This window comes from Chrysochloris asiatica, unplaced genomic scaffold, assembly GCF_000296735.1.
Source record: "Chrysochloris asiatica unplaced genomic scaffold, ChrAsi1.0 scaffold00021, whole genome shotgun sequence".
NCBI lineage: Eukaryota > Metazoa > Chordata > Mammalia > Afrosoricida > Chrysochloridae > Chrysochloris > Chrysochloris asiatica.
In genome coordinates this window covers 11,748,719-11,767,586 of record NW_006408539.1, presented here as the reverse complement: position 1 = coordinate 11,767,586, position 18,868 = coordinate 11,748,719, and the positions used below count along the sequence as shown (strand labels likewise).

Genomic DNA, 18,868 nt, shown 5'->3' with positions numbered 1-18,868 from the left:
GACCATCCATTTGTGTTCTGCCTTCTGATATCCTCCTGCCTATCTGCCCAGCCTCATAACTTACCTTGGCTCTTGGCATGCCCGGTTCTGGGCCCAGGCACCTTCTAAATTCACATTCAACACACATTAACTTTCTATGGCTCCAACTCCTTTCTCTAGGTCTGGTCCCATGGTCGTGCCTGTCTTGAACACCCCACCTTGTCCCTGATTCCCCCAAGAACCACCACACTCCAATTTTAGCAATCTTGGACTCAACAGCAGCCACACCCCAGGTCTGGAGCAGATACTCCCACTACACCAGGCACAGGGTCATGCACAAAACAGAGAGAGGATGGATCTGACCAACAATTAATAAATCATCAAGTATAAATCAAAGTGTCAAATTCATACATCACAGAACTCTCCATCTCCAAATGTCTAATAATATCTAAAATTCAACTAGGATTCTAGAAGTCAGGGGCTTTCTTATAGATATACTGGGGTAGTAAATTTTTCTTATGTAGCAAACAGCAAGTCAGCACTTGTGTTGTTATTAAGTGCCATGGAGTCAGTTCCAACTCACAGCGACCCTGTATACGGTTTCTGAGGAGAGGCTGGAGGGTCTGAACCATTGAACTTGTGATGAGTAGTGCAATGCTTAGCCTACAGTGCCACACCAGGACTCCTTTAGCATTTTAGACAATTTAATCAAGTGTGTCTTCCCAAAGTACAAGTCACACTGAAGTTTCCCCTCCTTATCTCACTATTCAAAAACACAATATGCCAAATGCCTTCCTGCAACTTCAATTCTTGTTTGGCCCAGGTCCTAGAGGGACCTTCTCACGAGACATCTGGAATCAAGGACTTAGGCGTGGCTGAGTTCGTTGTGTGCTTGAGAAGCAGGTGGTGCTGATGAACAATTTTTCAACACTGTTCTGTAAGGTGGCTCACTGTCACTGTCACTCTAAGAAAAAGCCACAAGTCATCCCAATTCTTGGCCAAGCATGGAGGCAGGAATAGTGGCAGGCTAATGGCTTAAAGTCTTCACCTATTATCAGAGACTGAATTCCTGAACCCAACAAGGCACCATGCTCTTATGTACTAGTCTAAGCTTGACAGTCTTCAAGAAAATGACTCATATAGGAGGAGCATATGGAATGTATGTCTAATTACCTCCATGAACAACTGCCTCCTTTGCGAGGAAACCAGAAAAACTGGATGGTACCTGGGTACCCTTACTGAATCTTGTGATTAAAGATTCCTATAAAAAAAATTCTGATCAAAAGGGGGAAAATGTAGAACAGAACTTGAAATTTTGACAGAATCCAGAGTTTCTGGATACATGGAGGATGACTGAACCCCTGAAACTTCTGGCCTAAGAGACTTTTTAAATCTTAAATCAAAATCTTATCCCCTACCACTCTGAAAACCAGTATGACCCTTCCTCAGAAAGTTGGAAATAGAAATACCTTTGTTGTTGTTAAGTACCGTGGAGTTGGTTGCAACTCATAGTGACCCTGCAAAGGGTTTCCGAGGCTGTAAATCTTTACAGTAACAGAACGCCTCATCTTTCTCCCGCGGAACCACTGGGAGTTTCGAACTGCCGACCTTCAGGTTAGCAGCCTGATTCGTAACCACTACACTACAACCAGCAATTCCTCTACTTGGTATTTATCCACAAGAAACACAAGCCATAATACGAGTAGACATACGCACACCAATGTTCATAACAGCACTATTTACAATAGCAGACAGCTTAAGTGCCCATCAATGGAAGAATGGATAGGCAAACTTTGGTGTGTCCACAAAATGGCATATTACGCTACCTTGAAGAGTAACAATGAAGCTGTAAGTCACCACATAACATGGATGAACCTAGAGGACATTTTGCTGAGTGAAATCAGTCAGTCACAAAAGGAAAAATACTGCATAGGACCATTATTGTAAAAGCTTAAGAAAAAATACCCACACCAAAAGGGGGAAAAGGGATGGTAGAGCACAGGGTAGGGAATAGACATGAGATAGTTCGGGTGTTGGGGGCGCAACACACAAGAAGGGGGAGGGGAATGGAAGAACATGGTAGATAGGAGAACACTTAGGCAGATTTGCATGGGTTAAGTGAGACAGAGGTCATGATGCAGGCTCAACCTTAGAACTACAGGGCTCTGGGATACAGGGACTGAGACATGGTTTGAATGGGTAAAAGAATGGAAATAATGTTAAGATGCTTGAATGTCTTATGAATCTTGGTTTCCCTTGCCTATTATTGTAAAATAGACACTTGAGGGTGAGAGTAAGGAATAGCCAGAAACATGATTATAGAATGCTTGGAAGTCCATCTTCAGCCTATAACTGATTGGAATACCTAAAAGGGGTGCTAGAACTTGACCAATGAAAGAGACTTCTTGCGGAGCCTTTGTAGTGTATAAAACACCTTAGTTGGAATCCTGATCCCCACTCAGAATCTTCTGAGGTGGGAAATTTCCACTTGAAAAGACAAGCAGACTAGCCTGGAGCAGCAAGAGGAACAGAATATACTTCTTGAGGTAAAGACCAGCAAGAGAAGTCAGAAACAAAAATAGCAGCCTGACTGACAACCACAAGAACAAGCAGGTAGTCCACCGAGGAGCCAACAGGTCAACGGCAGTCTGTGGAATGTGGTCGAACTCAGCCCCTATCTTCATTGCTGCCTTTCCCCCTCTTCCACTCACCAGTAGACCAACATGGTCACCAGCAAGCTTACATGCCTGTTTATGTGTTCCCTTTGAGTTTCAATCTCGGAGGAGGGTTTGTCGTGAAGGGACTTGATTGCTTGCCTTGAGGGCTCCCTGGCAAACAACTTGCTTGTTCTTGTGGTGACCGATCAAAAGGCCATTTTTGGTTTTGGATTTTTCCTGCTCATCTTTCTTTCCAATAGAAAATCACTCTTACATGTTACTTGGTGAAGTGTTATAGCCAAGTCAAATACATAATTTTAAAAACTTTGATGTCATGAAGAGTATAAAATTCTGTTCCTGAATCTCCATGGAAAACAGCTGGATGAACAAAATTGAAATTTAGGATAAAGATATGTCATGTCCCAAACAGTTTTACATTTTAAAAAAATCTCATTTCCCATTTAAAAACTTTAAAAAAAACTTATCCCCTGAACTCTTTCATAAAGCCAAACAATAGTTTAGCTTAGCTAGTAAAAAAGGTCTGCCTTGAGCTTTTCTAAGATCTATATGGGACCAAATTGACAAAAGCAACGGAAAGATTAGGCAGAATCTTAGGGGGCCGTGAGTTTATGTAAATGGGGGAGGTGCGACTCAGGAAAGGAGGGTGAGAAAGGTCGCATAACTCAAGAATTTCACTAATTCTCGCTGAATTAACGTAGAAACTGTCAAAACTGGTGTATATTTTTTTTTGCTGCATATTTTCTCAAGAAAAACAAAAATATAAATTATGAAACATAAAATAAAATGGAGCTGGAAAAAAAACAGACAATGACAGATACCTGCCACAGGTCTAGGATCCACCACTTACTAGGGGCAGGATCTTCACCAATTACTTAACCTCTCTGAGTTTCCATGGGGATGTTAATTATTGCCTACAGAAGAGAAAACCTGTAAGGAAGTATCTAAACTAAATTCTTCATAAACACTGGTTCCCTTTCCCTTCTTGGGCAGACACCCATTCAGCAGTGCTGTCTAGACTCTGTAACTAGAAGAAATGAATTAAACACACTTGTGAATGGTGAATTAGGCACACCTGGCAAGGGCAAGTGTTCAAACTAAATGAGAATTAGTTCCTCTAACAGATGTCCTGGTACACCAATGGTTAAAGCACCCAACTGCTACCCAAAAGATCGGGAGTTCAAACTCACCAGCCACTAGGCAGGGGACAGATATGGCAGTCTGCTTCTGTTAAGACTAACAACCCAGACCTCTAAAGGGCAATTCTACCCTGCCATACATGGTTGCTATGAGTTGGAATTGACCCCAGAGCAATAGTTTTGAGTCCAGAGTCCTCCTAACAAGGAGATGTTACACATAGCTACTACAGAGAGGCTTCAAAGTTTGCGGAAAAATTCACTATATTTCTATTTGTCCATGAAGTTTTTGAAACCCTCCTGTACAATCTGTTTCAACAAGAGGGACTCAATACCCAAAAACATATATTTTAGGCACCAGAGAAATCTTACTGCTAAATTTATCTCAAAGGCCATCCAACACTCCGGAAGACCAGCAGCATCCAACAGAAATGATAAACATCAGGCACATAATTTCAAATTTTCTAGGAGTATATTTTAATAAAAGCAAAAATAAAAAAATAAAAAATGTGTAACTATAGGAGTGATTAACTTTTCAGTCTAGGAGCGGAGGGCCCTGGGACCATCAATAGAGAAGAGTGGAGAGCGGGATCCTACCCAGAGAAGCAGTGATACCTGAGATGGAGGCAGAGAAGATGAAGTGAAGAGATGGAGTGGCTGGGGACTTGGGATCCAGAGGGAAAGGGGCTGAGGACTGTGTAGGGGGGGAGGGGGGGGGCAGGCTTGCAGGGCACACCCTTTGGTTGGGTGAGGATGCATGGACGAGATGGTAACTATGCCAATGAAACCATGTATGATAAAATGAATGTAAAACTAATGTTCTCCCATGTAGACTATCATACAATTCACAATAAAACACTTATTTAATTTTAAAAAAGTCTAATTATAAAATTCATGAACCCAAACTATTTTACTATTATTATTTCAACATATAATCAATATACCTCCCCACCCCCCAAAAAAAAAACCCATTGCCTTTGACTTGATTCCAACTCCCAACAACATTACAGAACCAGGTAGAACCACCCCAGAGGGCTTTCGAGACCGTAACCTTTAGGGAAGCAGACTGCCACATCGTTCCCCTTCAGAGTAGCTGGTAAGTTTGAACCATTGGCCTTTTGGCTAGCAGTTGAGCTCTTTAACCACTTCACCACCACGGATCCTTATAACCCATGTGTAAAGCTATAAATGATACTGTACAAGCCTTTTTATTATACTAAGTCTCCACAATCAGGTGTGTAGTTTATACAGCATATATCAATTACTGAGCAATTTCAAGTGCTCAATTGTTGTTGTTGTTGGTAAGTGCCGGTGAGTCGGTTCCGACCCATAGCAACCCTGTATAGGGTTTCCAAGGTGCAGCTGGGGAGCTTGAACCCAATAGTCACAGGCAAACAGAGCAATTCTAGACCTAATGTTTTTTCCTGCCTCCCTGGTTCCCTTCACAGTGTGTCTTCCAAAGCCCAGAGTGCAGGATATGAACATGCCATCACTGCCAAACAAATGGGAAGCAGGTGCCAGGGGAAAGGGCCAGAAGAGAGGCTTTTCCTACCTTGGCAGTTCATGGAATAGATTTACTGTTTATTTTTCATATATTCACAGTCAACTTTTGGTGTTTTGTTTTGTTTTGTTTTTCTTTAAGACTTTAGTCAACATAAATGGTACCAACAGACAAACAACCTAGACTTTATCCATGCACTGAATTTTTCTTGGAGCAAAGATAGTTGAAGTACAAGACTTTAACTACAAAACTTAGCCAAGAGTCTCCATCTACAAAATGCAGCCAAGAAGGCAGAAATACCCTCTTGCATGTTTCACCCCCAGGATGCCAGCTACTGAAGATCTATCTATAAGAGGAAGGCTGTTGAGTGCGGTCAAGTCCACTTTGGACTCATAGCAACTCCATGTGACAAAACGGAACTGCCCCTTAGGGTTTCCTAGGCTGTCATCCTGATGAGAACAGATCACCAAGTTTTTCTCCCACAAAGTGGCTGGTGGGTTCACATACCCAACCTTTCAGTTATCAGCTGAGCACTTAAGCAATTCAACACCAGGACTCCTGACAAGACAAAACCAAAACCACTGCCTTCAAGTGGATCTGGAATCACAGCGACCCTGTATATAGCTTCTGAGACTATAAATCTTTACAGAAGCAGACAGCCTCATCTTTCTCCCACAAACCAGCTGGTAGGCTTGAACTGCCAATTGTGGTTAGCAGTCTAGTGCTTACTCTACAGCGCTACCAGAGCTCCTTGTCAAGGAAGATTGATGTTATTACTAAGTGCTTTTGAGTTGGTTTCAACTCATAGCAACACTGCATAGGGTTTCCAAGGAGCAGCTGGTGAGTTTGAGCTGACAACCTTTCGATTCACACTGACTTTATAGTCAAGTGCTTATCCTACAGGATTCCGTCAAGGAAGGTGGTTGTTGTTATGTGCCATGGAATCAGTTCCGACTCATAGCAACCCTGTACCGTGTACAGGGTTACCGAGGCTGTAAATCTTTATGAGAGCAGGAAAACCTCATCTTTCTACTGAGGAACGGCTGGTAGTTTCGAACTGCTGACCCTGAGGTTAGCAACCCAATTCGTAACAACTATGCTACCAGAGCTCCTTGTCAAGGAAGGTGGAAGAAGCTAATTCGGACTGTTTTCTTGATCAACAAGAAACATCTACTTGCAAATGAGGGGAGGAAGACAGGAGAAACAATATATTGATTGGTAAGACAGGAAAAAAAACTGTCCGGGCCAAGGTCATTATCCTAATATGGACTGGCTGAAGAACACAGAACAACAGGTAAATTTTTAGGAAGGATGCCCCAGTGGCACTGTGGGATAAGCATTGGACTGCTAACCATAAGACTGGCTGTTCAAACCCACCAGCCACTCCTCAGGGTCGCTATGAGTTGTTAACTGACTCAATGGCACTTAACAAGAAGTCTCATAAAAGCATACCTTAGGGTTTAAGTAACTTACTCAAGGTCCTACAGCTATTAAGTGACAGAACAGAGAATCAAATTCACATGATACCAGCATCTACCTAAGCTCTTAGTCACTAACCCTAATGAACTTCTCTCTAATATGCACAAAATTATCAGTCTCTCTGCACTCACCAAGAATCCAATTCTCCTGGTCATAAAACGTCAAAGCAGCGTTAACCTAAGAGTTCATTACACAGCACCTATGAACTATAATATCCCCGGTACCACACTAATCTCAGGACTCTTGCGTTGTTCAAAAAGACAGTATTTTAACAAGCATATCTTTACATTTCCAAAGTAACAACAAACTAATAACTAATGCTATTTCTGTGCCCAAATTCCTACTTTCTAGAAAACATGCTTACTATCACTCAGGGCTTAGGCAAAGGCAACTGAAAATCTGTGTGGCCTTACTGGTGGTGTTAGGTGCCATCAAGTTGGTTCTGACTCATGGCAACCATACAAGTATATACAGCAGAAGGAAACGATGCCCCACCCCACAGCACCCTCACAATCGCCCACTCTTCAGTCACTGTGTCAGTCCATATCGTTAAAGATCTTCCTCTTTTGTGCTGACCCTCCACTTTTCCAAACATGATGTCTTTTGCCAGGGACTGGTCCCTCCTGATAATACATCCAAAGTACATGAGACAGAGTTGTCGTCCTCACTTCTAAGCAGCGTTCTGGCTGCTGTACTTCTTTCAAGACAGATTTGCTCATTCTTCTGGCAGTTCATGGTATATATTCAATATTCTTCTCCGAAACTATAATTCAAAAACTTCACCAGATTTAACTAGAACACTAGGCATACACAGTTCTCAAGCTAGAGACCTTAAACTACCTCTCCCATTCTTATTGCTAAATCAGCAAAACTGCTAAAAACAGTCTAACATAAGCAACGATTACCTGTGTGAAAGCTTGATTTGAATAACAGATGTTTCCAGGTTCACACGATAAAAGGATTATGAAGCTGAGCTGGATTACATGCCATTAAAGCCCGTATGATAAACTGTGGAAGACGGAGACAGTGACATGATGATGGAAACAGTCTTGGACTGAATCCATAGTGCTTGGGTTCTAGTTCCAAGTCTGATCACTTTCCTTACCTCTTCCCCTCCCCCCAATATCTTACCTCACTAATTCAAGCTATGCCATCCTTTAAAACATGTCACTATGCATTTTCTGTTTTTGCTGTTAGGTGCCAGCCAGTCGGATCTGACTAAGCAACCCTATCTATGCACAACAGAACAAAACACTGCCCAGTCCTGCATCAACCTCACATTCGTTGATACGCTTGAGCCCACTGCTGCTGCCAGTGGGCCAATCCATCTCGTTGGGGGTCTTCCTCGTTTTCACTGACTCTCCACTTAACCAAGCATAATGTCCTTCTCCTAGGACTGATCCCTAGGATATGCCCAAAGTATGAGAGACTAAGTCTTGCCATTCTGGCTGCTAATATTTCTTCCAACACAGATTTGTTTGTTCATCCAGCAGTCCATGGTACTTTTAATATTCTCCTCCAACCCCATAACTGAAAAGCATCAATTCTTCTACGGTCTTCCTTATTCACTGTCCAGCTTTCACATGCATATGAGGTTACTGAAAAGACCATGGTTTGGATCAGGTGCACCTTAGTCCCCAAACTGACATCTTTGCTGTTGAACATTTTAAAGAGGTCCTGTGCAGCAGATTTGCCTAATGCAGTAAATCATTTGATTTCTTGACTGCTGCTTTCATGAGCATTGATGGTGGATCCAAGCAAAATGAAGCCTGACAACTTCAATCTTATCTCCATTGATATAAATGTTGTCTATTGGTCCAGTGGTAAGAATTTTTATTTTCTTTACGGTGAGGTGCAAATCATCCCGTAGGCTGTGGTCGTTGATCTTCATCAGAAAGCTAAGTGCTCTTAGCTTTCCACAAGCAAGGTTGTATCATCTGCATATCGTAAATTACTAATGAGTCTTCCTCCAATCCTGATGCTTCATATAATTCAGTTTCTCAGATTATTTGCTCAGCAAACCCATTGAATACGTACAGTGAAAGAATATAACCCTCGCAACCACCTTTCCTGATTTTAAACTACTCAGTGTCCCCTTGTTCTGTTTGAATGACTGCCTCTTGGTCTATGTACAGGTTCCTCATGAGCACAAGTTAAGTGTTCTGGAATACCCTTTCTTCACAAAGTTATCCATTTAACTTGTCATGATACACACAGTGGAAAGCCTTCGCCTAGTCAATAAAGCACAGGTAACTCTGGTAGCATAGTGGTTACAAATCAGGCTGATAATCTCATAGTCAGCAGTTCGAAACTACCAGCTGGTCCGCAGGAGAAAGGTGAGGTTTTCTGCTCCTGTAAAGATTTACAGCCTTGGAAATGCTGTACAGGGTCACTATGAGTCAGAACCGACTCCACAGCACATAACAACAAACACCTTTATTGTATTCTCTACTTTCAACAAAGATTCATCTGATGTCAGCAATGATATCCCTCGTTCCACATCCTCATGTGCATTTTTTAACCTACTGTTTTTGAACATTCAAGTGCTTACCATTCAGATTCCTAGAATGTGTTTCTTACAGAAGAAAATTATTAATGTCAATATCCACTACTAGTCCTATGGGTCCTGATGTGGCACGGAAGAATAAGCACTGGACTGCTAAGGTCAGTGGTTCAAACTCACCAGCTGCTCCTCGGAAATCCTATACAGAGTCGCTATGAGTCAGAACCGACGCAACGGCACTTAACAACAGGAACCCTAGATATCAACTGTTAGAAAATAGGAGTCTGTGCCCCCAAATGACCTTCACTTTACCTTGGATTTCTCAAGTTGTTGTCTTTAGGTCTTGTTATTGGTAAGTGCCTGGAATATGCCCGGGCTTGTTAATTATGTAGAAGTTGGAGTAAAATCTGACTGAAAACAAACCAAAAAACCTGCATTGTCAGGCCCACAAGACCAAGGATTAGAGACTCCTTGCTAGGGAATACTTGGGATAGCTAAAAGACTCTGAATTTGTCTTAAAACTGCTTTTTCAGTCTCTAGATTTAGATGAAACAGAATTTACTCCCCTCCTCTGCCCCCCATTCTAAAGCAGAATTCAGAACTTGTCTGCTGAAGATGCTTTCCAAAGCTCCTTTAAACTGTGTTTACTGTTGGAACAAAAGATTGTTCTCAGCACCACTTTCAATTTCCTCTGATCTCTTCATTCTTCTCACAGAAGAAATGAAACAAAAACATCTTTTTATTCCTTCACCCTTCCAATTTGTAAAACAGCACTAGTAGGTCATTTCGGAATGCTATTTCTGGTGGTTTTAGACACAAGTCTTCCCTTCCCGCTAACTGAAGTTGGGGAAACCTGGTTAAATACAAGGATCAGCCCTGCATCTCAAATTTCACCTACATATTGTCACCAACATTTTCATCCAGGACCACCTCCAATCCTAAACAGCATCATGTTTCTGTCCACTGGCATCTACTTGTGTCCTCCTTCCACTGCCAGAATCCACCTTCTATGGTCCTTGTCCACACATCGTGTCTCCGCCCCCCACCCCAGGCAGAACAGCCTTGCTGTAAGGAGCATGGTTCAAATCCTGCCACTAACTAGTACCATTAGGAAGCCCTTAGGCAGGTCTCTATGCGTTCGAATCCATTCAACGGCAGTGGGTTAGGTTTAGGATTTTTTCGTCCTTTTCCCCAAGGTTTTGAACCCCTTCATTCCTGCTCAACCCCTCTACTGATAAGTTACTTTTCCACTCCAGATATACAAAATCACAATCTACATTTTTACAATCTGCATTATATCTGGAGTGGTAAAGTGGATTTCTCAGCAGGGCAAAGTCACACCAGAATAAACATTTTCAAAGATCCGATCTCCTCCCTCATCTGCCCTCAACTGATTATTTCCATAATGAACGAGGCAACACATGTCCTGGGCCCCCTCCCACTGCACTGACTGCAAGTGTTCATTACCAATATCATTTACTGCTGTTCTGGAGTTGTCCCCTCTTCTCACCCCCTTTCTGAAACATGCTTTTAAGTCCTTTCATTTCTGGTTTTTACACTATAAGCCTTTGTCTTACAGGACCCCCAAAATCAGTTGCCATCCAGTTGGTCCCATGTGTGTCAGAACTGCGATCTGCAGCGTTTTCAATGATGTGATTCTTCAAAAGGAGACTGCCACGCCTTTCTTCCAAGGTACCTCTGGGTGGATACAAACCTCCAACCTGTTAGCAGCCAAGCAGGTTAACAACTGGTTCCATGCAGAAACTCTGATCTGGGATAACAAATGCAAGCCTTTTTTCTCTCATCTCTCCATTCTGTGCTCATTATCTCCAGTCGAGATTTGCACCCCCAACAACCCTCCTGAACTCCAAGAGCAGACACTCGAGTGTTTAGGCTCTAGTTCCAAACCTGCTGGTCTTCCCTACTCTCCTCCTCTTCCACATTTAGCAACTCAATCCACACCCAAACTCACTGGATCAAGACCCTCCACCGTCAGCACTTACACCTACTCTGCCTTCTGAATTTGCTAGTTCAGTATCTCACAGACCAACGCCACACCACCTCAGACAGCAACCTTAGAGACATCCTCCACTCCTCCCAATCCAGCACTTCCCACATCTACTCAGGAACCACCACACAGGCCCTGGTCCCCCAATCAATCACCACCCACTCCCCTAATAGCATGCTGGATGAAGCCAATCATTTTTCTACAGGACTGCAGAGTGGCTCCCTGCCTTACCAGCAGCAACAGCAACTTTTTAGCCCAAAGGAAGTCTTTCTGCCTATACTGCCCACACCAGAGAGACCCTTGGCTGCCTTCTACCTTCATCACCTATTGCTCTGACAAGCCCACTAGCCCACCCTTACTCCCACTACCGCACCTTCACGTTGCCAGCCAATATTCTGCTCCATGGACCGTGGAGTCTTGCTCCAAGTCTCTGCCTGACTCACATATCCTCACTGGCCCTTCATGGTTCTTCTCAGGAGCCACCTCTTTAAAGGTTCCTCACTGGACATTTAGCACTGGTGGCCTTTACTGACGCTCCAATCACAGCAACTGTTTCCCACTAGAATTCTTGTTCAGGTTTCTTCTTCCTCCTGTACGCCCCAGTGCCTAACATGGTGCCCCATACAGTGGCTGACAGGATCCCCAAATTAAAATGACAATCCACTTCTAGGCTCCCTACTCTCACCACCGCCACTGTTGTTGTTGTTGTTGTTGTTAAGTACCGTGGTGTCAGTTCCGACTCATAGTGACCCTGCACAGGGTTTCCGAGACTGTACATCTTTACAGGAGCAGAAAGCCTCTACTTTCTCCCGTGGAACCGCTGGTAGTTTCGAACTGCCACCTCTGATGTTAGCAGCCCGATTCATAACCACTACGCTACCAGAGCTCCTTAGATCTGTCGATTTATTCTTCCCCAACTACATGGTACTGTAAGATAAGCACTGGACTGTGAACCAAAAGATCAGCGGTTCAAACCCACTGGCTGCTCCTCGGAAACCCTGTATTTGGTCACTAAGAGTTGGAAACAACTCAATGGCACTTAACAACCTTGACCCCCATCTTCTCCTTTCAAAACACATCTGTTTCAATATCTCTTCACTTTGTTGTTTCAATATTGCTTAATATTCTTGCCTCCTTAAAAGGTATAAAGGCTGAACCCTAATTTCTAATATGAAAATAATACCAACATTTCGGTAGTTGATAAAACAGATAAACTAACTGAAAGAATATGTTGTCTATACACAACTATGCTTCAAACTCACCAGCTGCTCCTTGGAAACCCTGGTACTGGGCCGCTATGAGTCGGAACTGATTCAACAGCACTTAACAACAACAACAAAATGTGCAACTAAGATTTCAACAATGATCATTGGTATCGCTTTCCAAACTTTCAACTGTAAAAATGAAACAACCAAATGTTTCTAAAGAAATTAAAGATAATAGTTGTAGAAATAAAGGCTATATTATCACTTGCGGCTTCCTGTTTCCAGTTTTGACTAATTCTGATTACTGTTGTTGTTACTGTTAAGTGCTGTCAAGTTGATTCCAACTCACAGCGACCCTGTATAGGGTTTTCAAGGAGTGACTGACAGGTTTGAACTGCCGACCTTGTGGCTAGGAGTCCAGTGTTTATTCTACAGCACACCAGGACTCCAGTTCAGATTAGCTGTGAGTTAGAGCATGTCATTCTATTAAAGTGTCCAATTACCATGATCCTCTCCCATAAGCCTTTAGGCCTTGCTCACTACCACCTAGCTCTTCCCGAGAGAGCTGCAACTGCAGCTGACAAGGCAAAATCTTTCTTGTGAGCTATGAGTGGAATTCATTTTCATTCAAATTCTTAATTCTTACACACTTATTACCATAGGACCCAGCCATCCCATTTCTAAGTATTTACCAGAAATAAAAATTTGGTGCCTATAAACAAAAAACAAAAAAAAACTGTTTTTTAGCAGCTTTACTCACAGCCGCCAAAAAGTAGAAACAATGGCCTTCAACCAGTGAATGGATAAACAAACTGTGGTACATCCATCCAGACAATGGAAAACTATTCAGCAATTTAAAAAAAAAAAAAAAAGGCATCAACACACACAACAATATGGATGAATCACAAACACATTTTCCTTTGCGACAAAAGTCATCTGTAGAACACTTTCTGAAAAAGACCCAAGCTACAGAGACAGAGAACAAACCAGCAGTTACCAGGGCTGGGATGAGAGGAGTCATCAGACCAGAAGGACCAAAAGGAGGACGAGGACTGGGGTGAGAAATGAAAAGAACCATGCCAGCTGCCATCAAGTTGACTCCAATTCCTGGTGCTTCTCAGCAGGACTGCATTCCATAGGGTCTTCAAATGGCTGTCATCTTTCAGAAGCTGATCACCAGGCCATGCTTCCAACATGTCTCCAGATACATTCCAATAGATAGCACCATCCAGAGACTCTACAGAACTATCCTGTGTGTTGATGGTGGCTGATAGCCCCATAGGGTTTCCTAAACTAGAAACCTTATGGGAGCAGACTGCCACCTTTCTCCCATGGAGTAGCTGCGGGTTCAAACTGCCAACTTTTTGTTTTGCAGCCAAGCGCTTAACCATGGCACCACCAGGGCTCTTCACAGATAGATGATTCTGTGTGTCTGTCAAACCCCATTGCTTTGTAAGCCAAAAAGTAAATTGTACTATATGTACATTTTAAAGTTAAAATGTTAATTCTATAACCATGACTTGGTTCAATACTATCCCCAAAATATAATTTACACAGGTGTAGGTTTCTTTCAAGGAACTCTGGTAGCATAGTGGTGTGGTTATGAATAGGGCTGCGAGCCGCAAGGTCAGCAGTTCGAAACTACCAGTGGTCCGCGGGAGAAAGATGAGGCAGTCTACTCCCGTAAAGATTTACAGCCTCGGAAACCCTGTACAGGGTCGCTATGAGTCGGAAGACTCCATGGCACATAACAACAACAACAAGGTTTCTTTCATGGTAATTATAGCAGGAGCTGTCATTGTAGTTATTGTTTGCAAAATACTGGGATTAGGAACACAAGTGAGGGGAAACTGTAAAGAGTCAAGCCCCAATCTTTTCAAGAGACCTCAGTGTCTACTTTCCCTTCTACTGGCAGTCTTTCTGGGGTCCCACATCTGGGCAACCTCAGGCTGTGAGCAGACAGAACAGGTCTAACAAAGATGTTGATGATGTTGTTAAGTACCATGGAGTCGGTTCCAACTCACTGTGACCCTGCACAGGGTTTCCGAAGCTGTAAATCTTTACTGGAACAGAAAACCTCGTCTTTCTCCTGAGGAACAGCAGGTAGTTTCGAACTGTCGACCTTGAGGTTAGCAGCATGATTCGTAACCACTACACTACCAGAGCTCCTTCTACCAAGGATACCGGTAGGTTATTCAAAACCAACTGAAGACTGATTGTATTCCACAGCCCCGGCCAAGAAAGCAGACCAAAGGAAGAAATAAAGGAGGACGAGAGAACACAAATTCTGAAATTCTAACTGCTACTGTTCTATGTCCTCAAGTCATTTGCAACTCAGAGCCAGCCTACATGCCAGAGGAGAACTTCCCAGAGGATTTCCTCAGCTACCCTCTTCACAAGAGCAGCCCGCCAGCTCTTTTCTCCTGCTGAGCCATAAGTGGTTCAAAGCACCAAACTTTTGGTTAGCTGCTAACCACTAAGCAGTGGGCCACAACTATCGCCACCCAGTGCCATCAAGCTGGTTCCCATCCATAGCTGCCCTCCCTGGATAGGGCTTCCAAGGGTGGAAATCTTCACAGGAGCAGACAGCCTCATCTTTCTCCCACGAATCAGCAGGTGAGGTTGAACCACCAACCCTGCAGTTAGCAGTCCAGTGCTTATCCTACAGCGCCGCAAGTCTCCTTAAAATTATACCTTAGCCTAGCGTTTATATGCTGTCCGGTTGAGTTCCGATTCATTGCGACCTTGCGCAGGATTTCCAACGTTGTAAATCTTTACAGGAAGCAGAAAGCCTCACCTTTCTCCCAAAGAGCAGCTGGTGTGTTTAAACTTCTGACCTTGTGGTTAGCAGTCCAGTGCTTATTCTATAGACCTATCAGTGCTCCTTAACTAACCTGGGCAAAGGTATAAGCAGAAAATGCCACTTACTTGTTGGCTTCCTCCTTCCTAAACCAAATGAACCAGTTGCCCTCAAGTCAATTCCAACCCATAGGAACCCCGTGTGTTGCAGAGTAGAACTGTGCTCCATAGACTTTTTTTTCAAGGCAGTAAGTAACCTTTTGGGAGCAGATCACCAGGCCTTTCTTCCAAGGCACCTCTGGGTGGTATGAACTGTCAACCTTTCTGTCCTAAGTCCTAAAACTCAAAATCAAATCTGCTGCTGCTCATCGGGACCCTATAGGATAGTGTAGAACTGCCTATGAGGGTTTCGGAGACTGTAAACCTTTATGGGAGCAGACTGCTACATAGTTCTCCCACAGAGCAGCTAGTGGGTTCGAAATTCCAACCTTTAGGTTACCAACCCTGTGTTTAGCAGCCCACCACCTAACCCACTGAGCTACCAGAGTCCCTTTTCTAGAATCTTCTTAAAAACACATCCTGGTGGGTGAGGGACGGGGAATCTCAGACAAAAGGTATGGGGGCAAGAGTCCTCCTGTACCCTATCAGGCTCCAAAGTGGTTTCCCATGGAAAAAACGACACCCTGACTAGGCAAATGATAACACAAGCAAGGGCACAACACCCCAGTGACACTTTCTTTCCAGCGCACAATTCTGAGCCAAACCAGCACATTCCTCCAGCAAGGGGAAGGCCCAGCATGTCGTCCTGGGAGACAGGCTCAGTGGAGCTGCCCAGCAGGCCCCAACTGGGGGTGCGTCCTCCCAGGCAGGAACATGCTGTTGGTTTTTCTGCACACGGAACTCCTCACCCAGAGAACTGGGCCTGCTACAGTGTTTTATCTCCTCCTCGGGAGGATGAACACCTGAGACAAGTCTCAATCCAAGATGAGCTCAGGATTGCTGCCCTGAAGAAACAGCATTTACAGACAGACAGACCCACACAAGCAAAACACATGCTATTTTCCAGGTGTCTTCCCAGAGGGAGGGGAGCCACAGAGCTAAAAACCACCAACCAAGTGAGTGCGGTTACCAGAACATTCTCTGCTGTGCAACACCTTCCAAAAAGGTATTTAAAACACAGTGGCTGAGAAATTGCAAAGGGTGCACTGTGAAATAAACAACAACTGACTTTTTAAAGACAGGAGTAAACGACCAAATTATAAACCAGCTATTGTATTAGCTAATTAAGGTTTATCATATTAGCCATCTGAGTTGTAGTTGGCACCGAGGAGAGGAGCAGAAACAACCGGCACACAAGATGGATCCGGGGCTGCTTTGCAAGCACATTTCTGCCTCAGTCAGAGACAGAACCTCTGGCAGGCAAAACGATGTAGAACTGAAAACCAATCTTTAGCACCATGATTCGCAAAGCATTTTTGTTCCATCGTGCAACCCACTTACTGGTGTTATTAGTCCAAAGGCTACGTTTCTCTCTTTTAAAAACAACAAAAAGTATTTTGCGATACCCAAGCGTTGCCCTTTTGCCCATTTTATCTCTGAGAGTATGTTCTGCAGTTGAATGAAAAACCCTTTCAACAATAAAAACCCTGGCATACTTGACACCCATCACTGCAGACATTCTGCCCACCAGCTGCCAGCACACAGCTTAGCAAAATCTGAGGTCCTCGGCACTTCTGAGAGATTCCATCCTGCTGACCAGGAAGAGAGGACAAAATACCCACTTCAAAGTAAAGGAGGAATATCTTTTCCCATCATTTCTTCTCTGGGCTCCTCTGGACTGTCCTTTAACCAAGCCAGCAGAAAGACAGACTGCTTCTATCTGTGGTTGCGATCACACTGGCTCCAGTTCTGGAGCTGCTGGTTTCCTGTTTGGGGAAGTTACAGGAACCCCAAGGCAAAATGTTTAGTGTTCCCCTGTAAGCCCCACCAGCCTTTGTTCTTCACTCTGCTGCACATACCTCACTGTTCTCTCCTCTCCTCTCCTCTCCAATCTCTGCTTTTGGAGGGTACATGAAAAATGCCAATGCCGATCTCAGTGCAGACGTTCCAAGGCAGGACACAGCCCCTATTTCCCATTCCTATACAGCTCTGAGTTTCCAATAGGCATCTTGCTTTCACAGCGGAAGCCAGACCACCCGGCTTCCTCCTGGATTCGCCTTCATCTTCCACATTAAAATGTATGCCACAAATAACCCGATGGCTAACTCACCATCCACAACCCACAGAATCAATCTAAGACATTCCACCCCTTGAGTCTGAGGGAAAAGCCTCTCAGGTTAACACAAGAGAGCAAGGTACAAGAGAGGTGAGGCATGAACAAAAGGTCAATCCACCTTCAGACTCCTCAAATCCAAAAAGGTGGCCAGACTGCCTGGCTTGGTTGAAAGTCTTTCCCTCTCCTGTAACCATGTGTGCAAGCTGAGTCTTATGCAAAATAGTGCATTCTTCACCAGGCCCTGGCACTACTCTAAATCTGCTTCTTCCCAGGCCTGTCTCTTCTAAACGCCTAGACACATGCAATTTCATGAAGTCATTCGGATTTCACCTTGGTAGCAATACCATCGTAAAGTCACTCTCATGCCACTAAACCTGGGCAACGTTCAGAGCATTTCTGCTCCCACTCTTAGTTCCGGGTACCAACCAACCATCAAGTCTCTGGTCTGAATGTATCTGCAAATAAATATTTAAAGTCATGCTCAAAATAGCATTATCTCACCTTGTGAACCTTGACCTTTTGGAAAGACTTGTGACCAATGTTCAGTTACTGTCACACGGGTGCATTCTCTGCCAACACGAAAGGGTTAAAAGCAGCCCCAGTCAACAGGCCTACAAGGAAGGAAAAAAAAAAGAAAAGAAAAGAGCATGTATGCCTTACAGCATCCCTGAAATGTATTTTTATGTTCATTTCCTAGAACAATACTGTTACCTTTTGGCCTTCACATAGTCAGAAGTCTCCCCAACACCCTTTTTTCGCTTCTAAAAGGAAAAGCACAAAAGAGTACAAACCCTGCAAAAGAAGAAAAGCATGCAAAGTAGCATTCTCCAGCAACAAACAAAACTACCATTCCAAACCCCTCTGTTCATTTTGGTTTGGTTTTGTTACAAACACAAGAGAAAGACAGACTGCATCAACCAAGTGTCCCCACCCTGGCCAGGCACATTTTTTTTTCCTGTAATAAGGGTCATAAATCTCAGCTCCCTTGTCCATCCCTTAAGCAAAAGAAAAAGGCAGGAAAAGCCCAAGTCAGCTCAGACCCTGCAAACCTGCACATTTCTTCCCTCTCTTCTACCCAGAACCTTAGGGCTCCATTCGTCACGTACCAGTGCTGTGTGGTGTCTAAGTGTGCGTTCACATACTGTGTTGGGATGGTCCCTTCCTGCAAAGCTCCTCTGCTTTTGGCTGCCATGAAGGGAGGAAGCTGCTATCCCACTGTAGGAGCTCAGTGACTGCATTGTGTTCAGGAGCTGATCTGCCTCAAACCAGTTTCAGCCGGTTCTGGTCACCCTACATAAAAAAGCTATG

At 43.8% G+C, this 18,868-nt stretch overlaps 1 protein-coding gene across 1 annotated transcript in view; it reads right to left on the bottom strand.

Moving 5' to 3' along the window:
* Positions 1 to 18,122, bottom strand: part of ZNF532 (zinc finger protein 532) — a 140,400-nt gene extending 122,278 nt beyond the window's left edge. The window contains exon 1 of the mRNA XM_006837526.1: positions 18,062 to 18,122. The gene's annotated coding sequence lies outside the window, so the exon portion shown is untranslated. The remainder of the gene's footprint in view (positions 1 to 18,061) is intronic.
* Between the last annotated feature and the right edge of the window lie 746 nt (positions 18,123 to 18,868).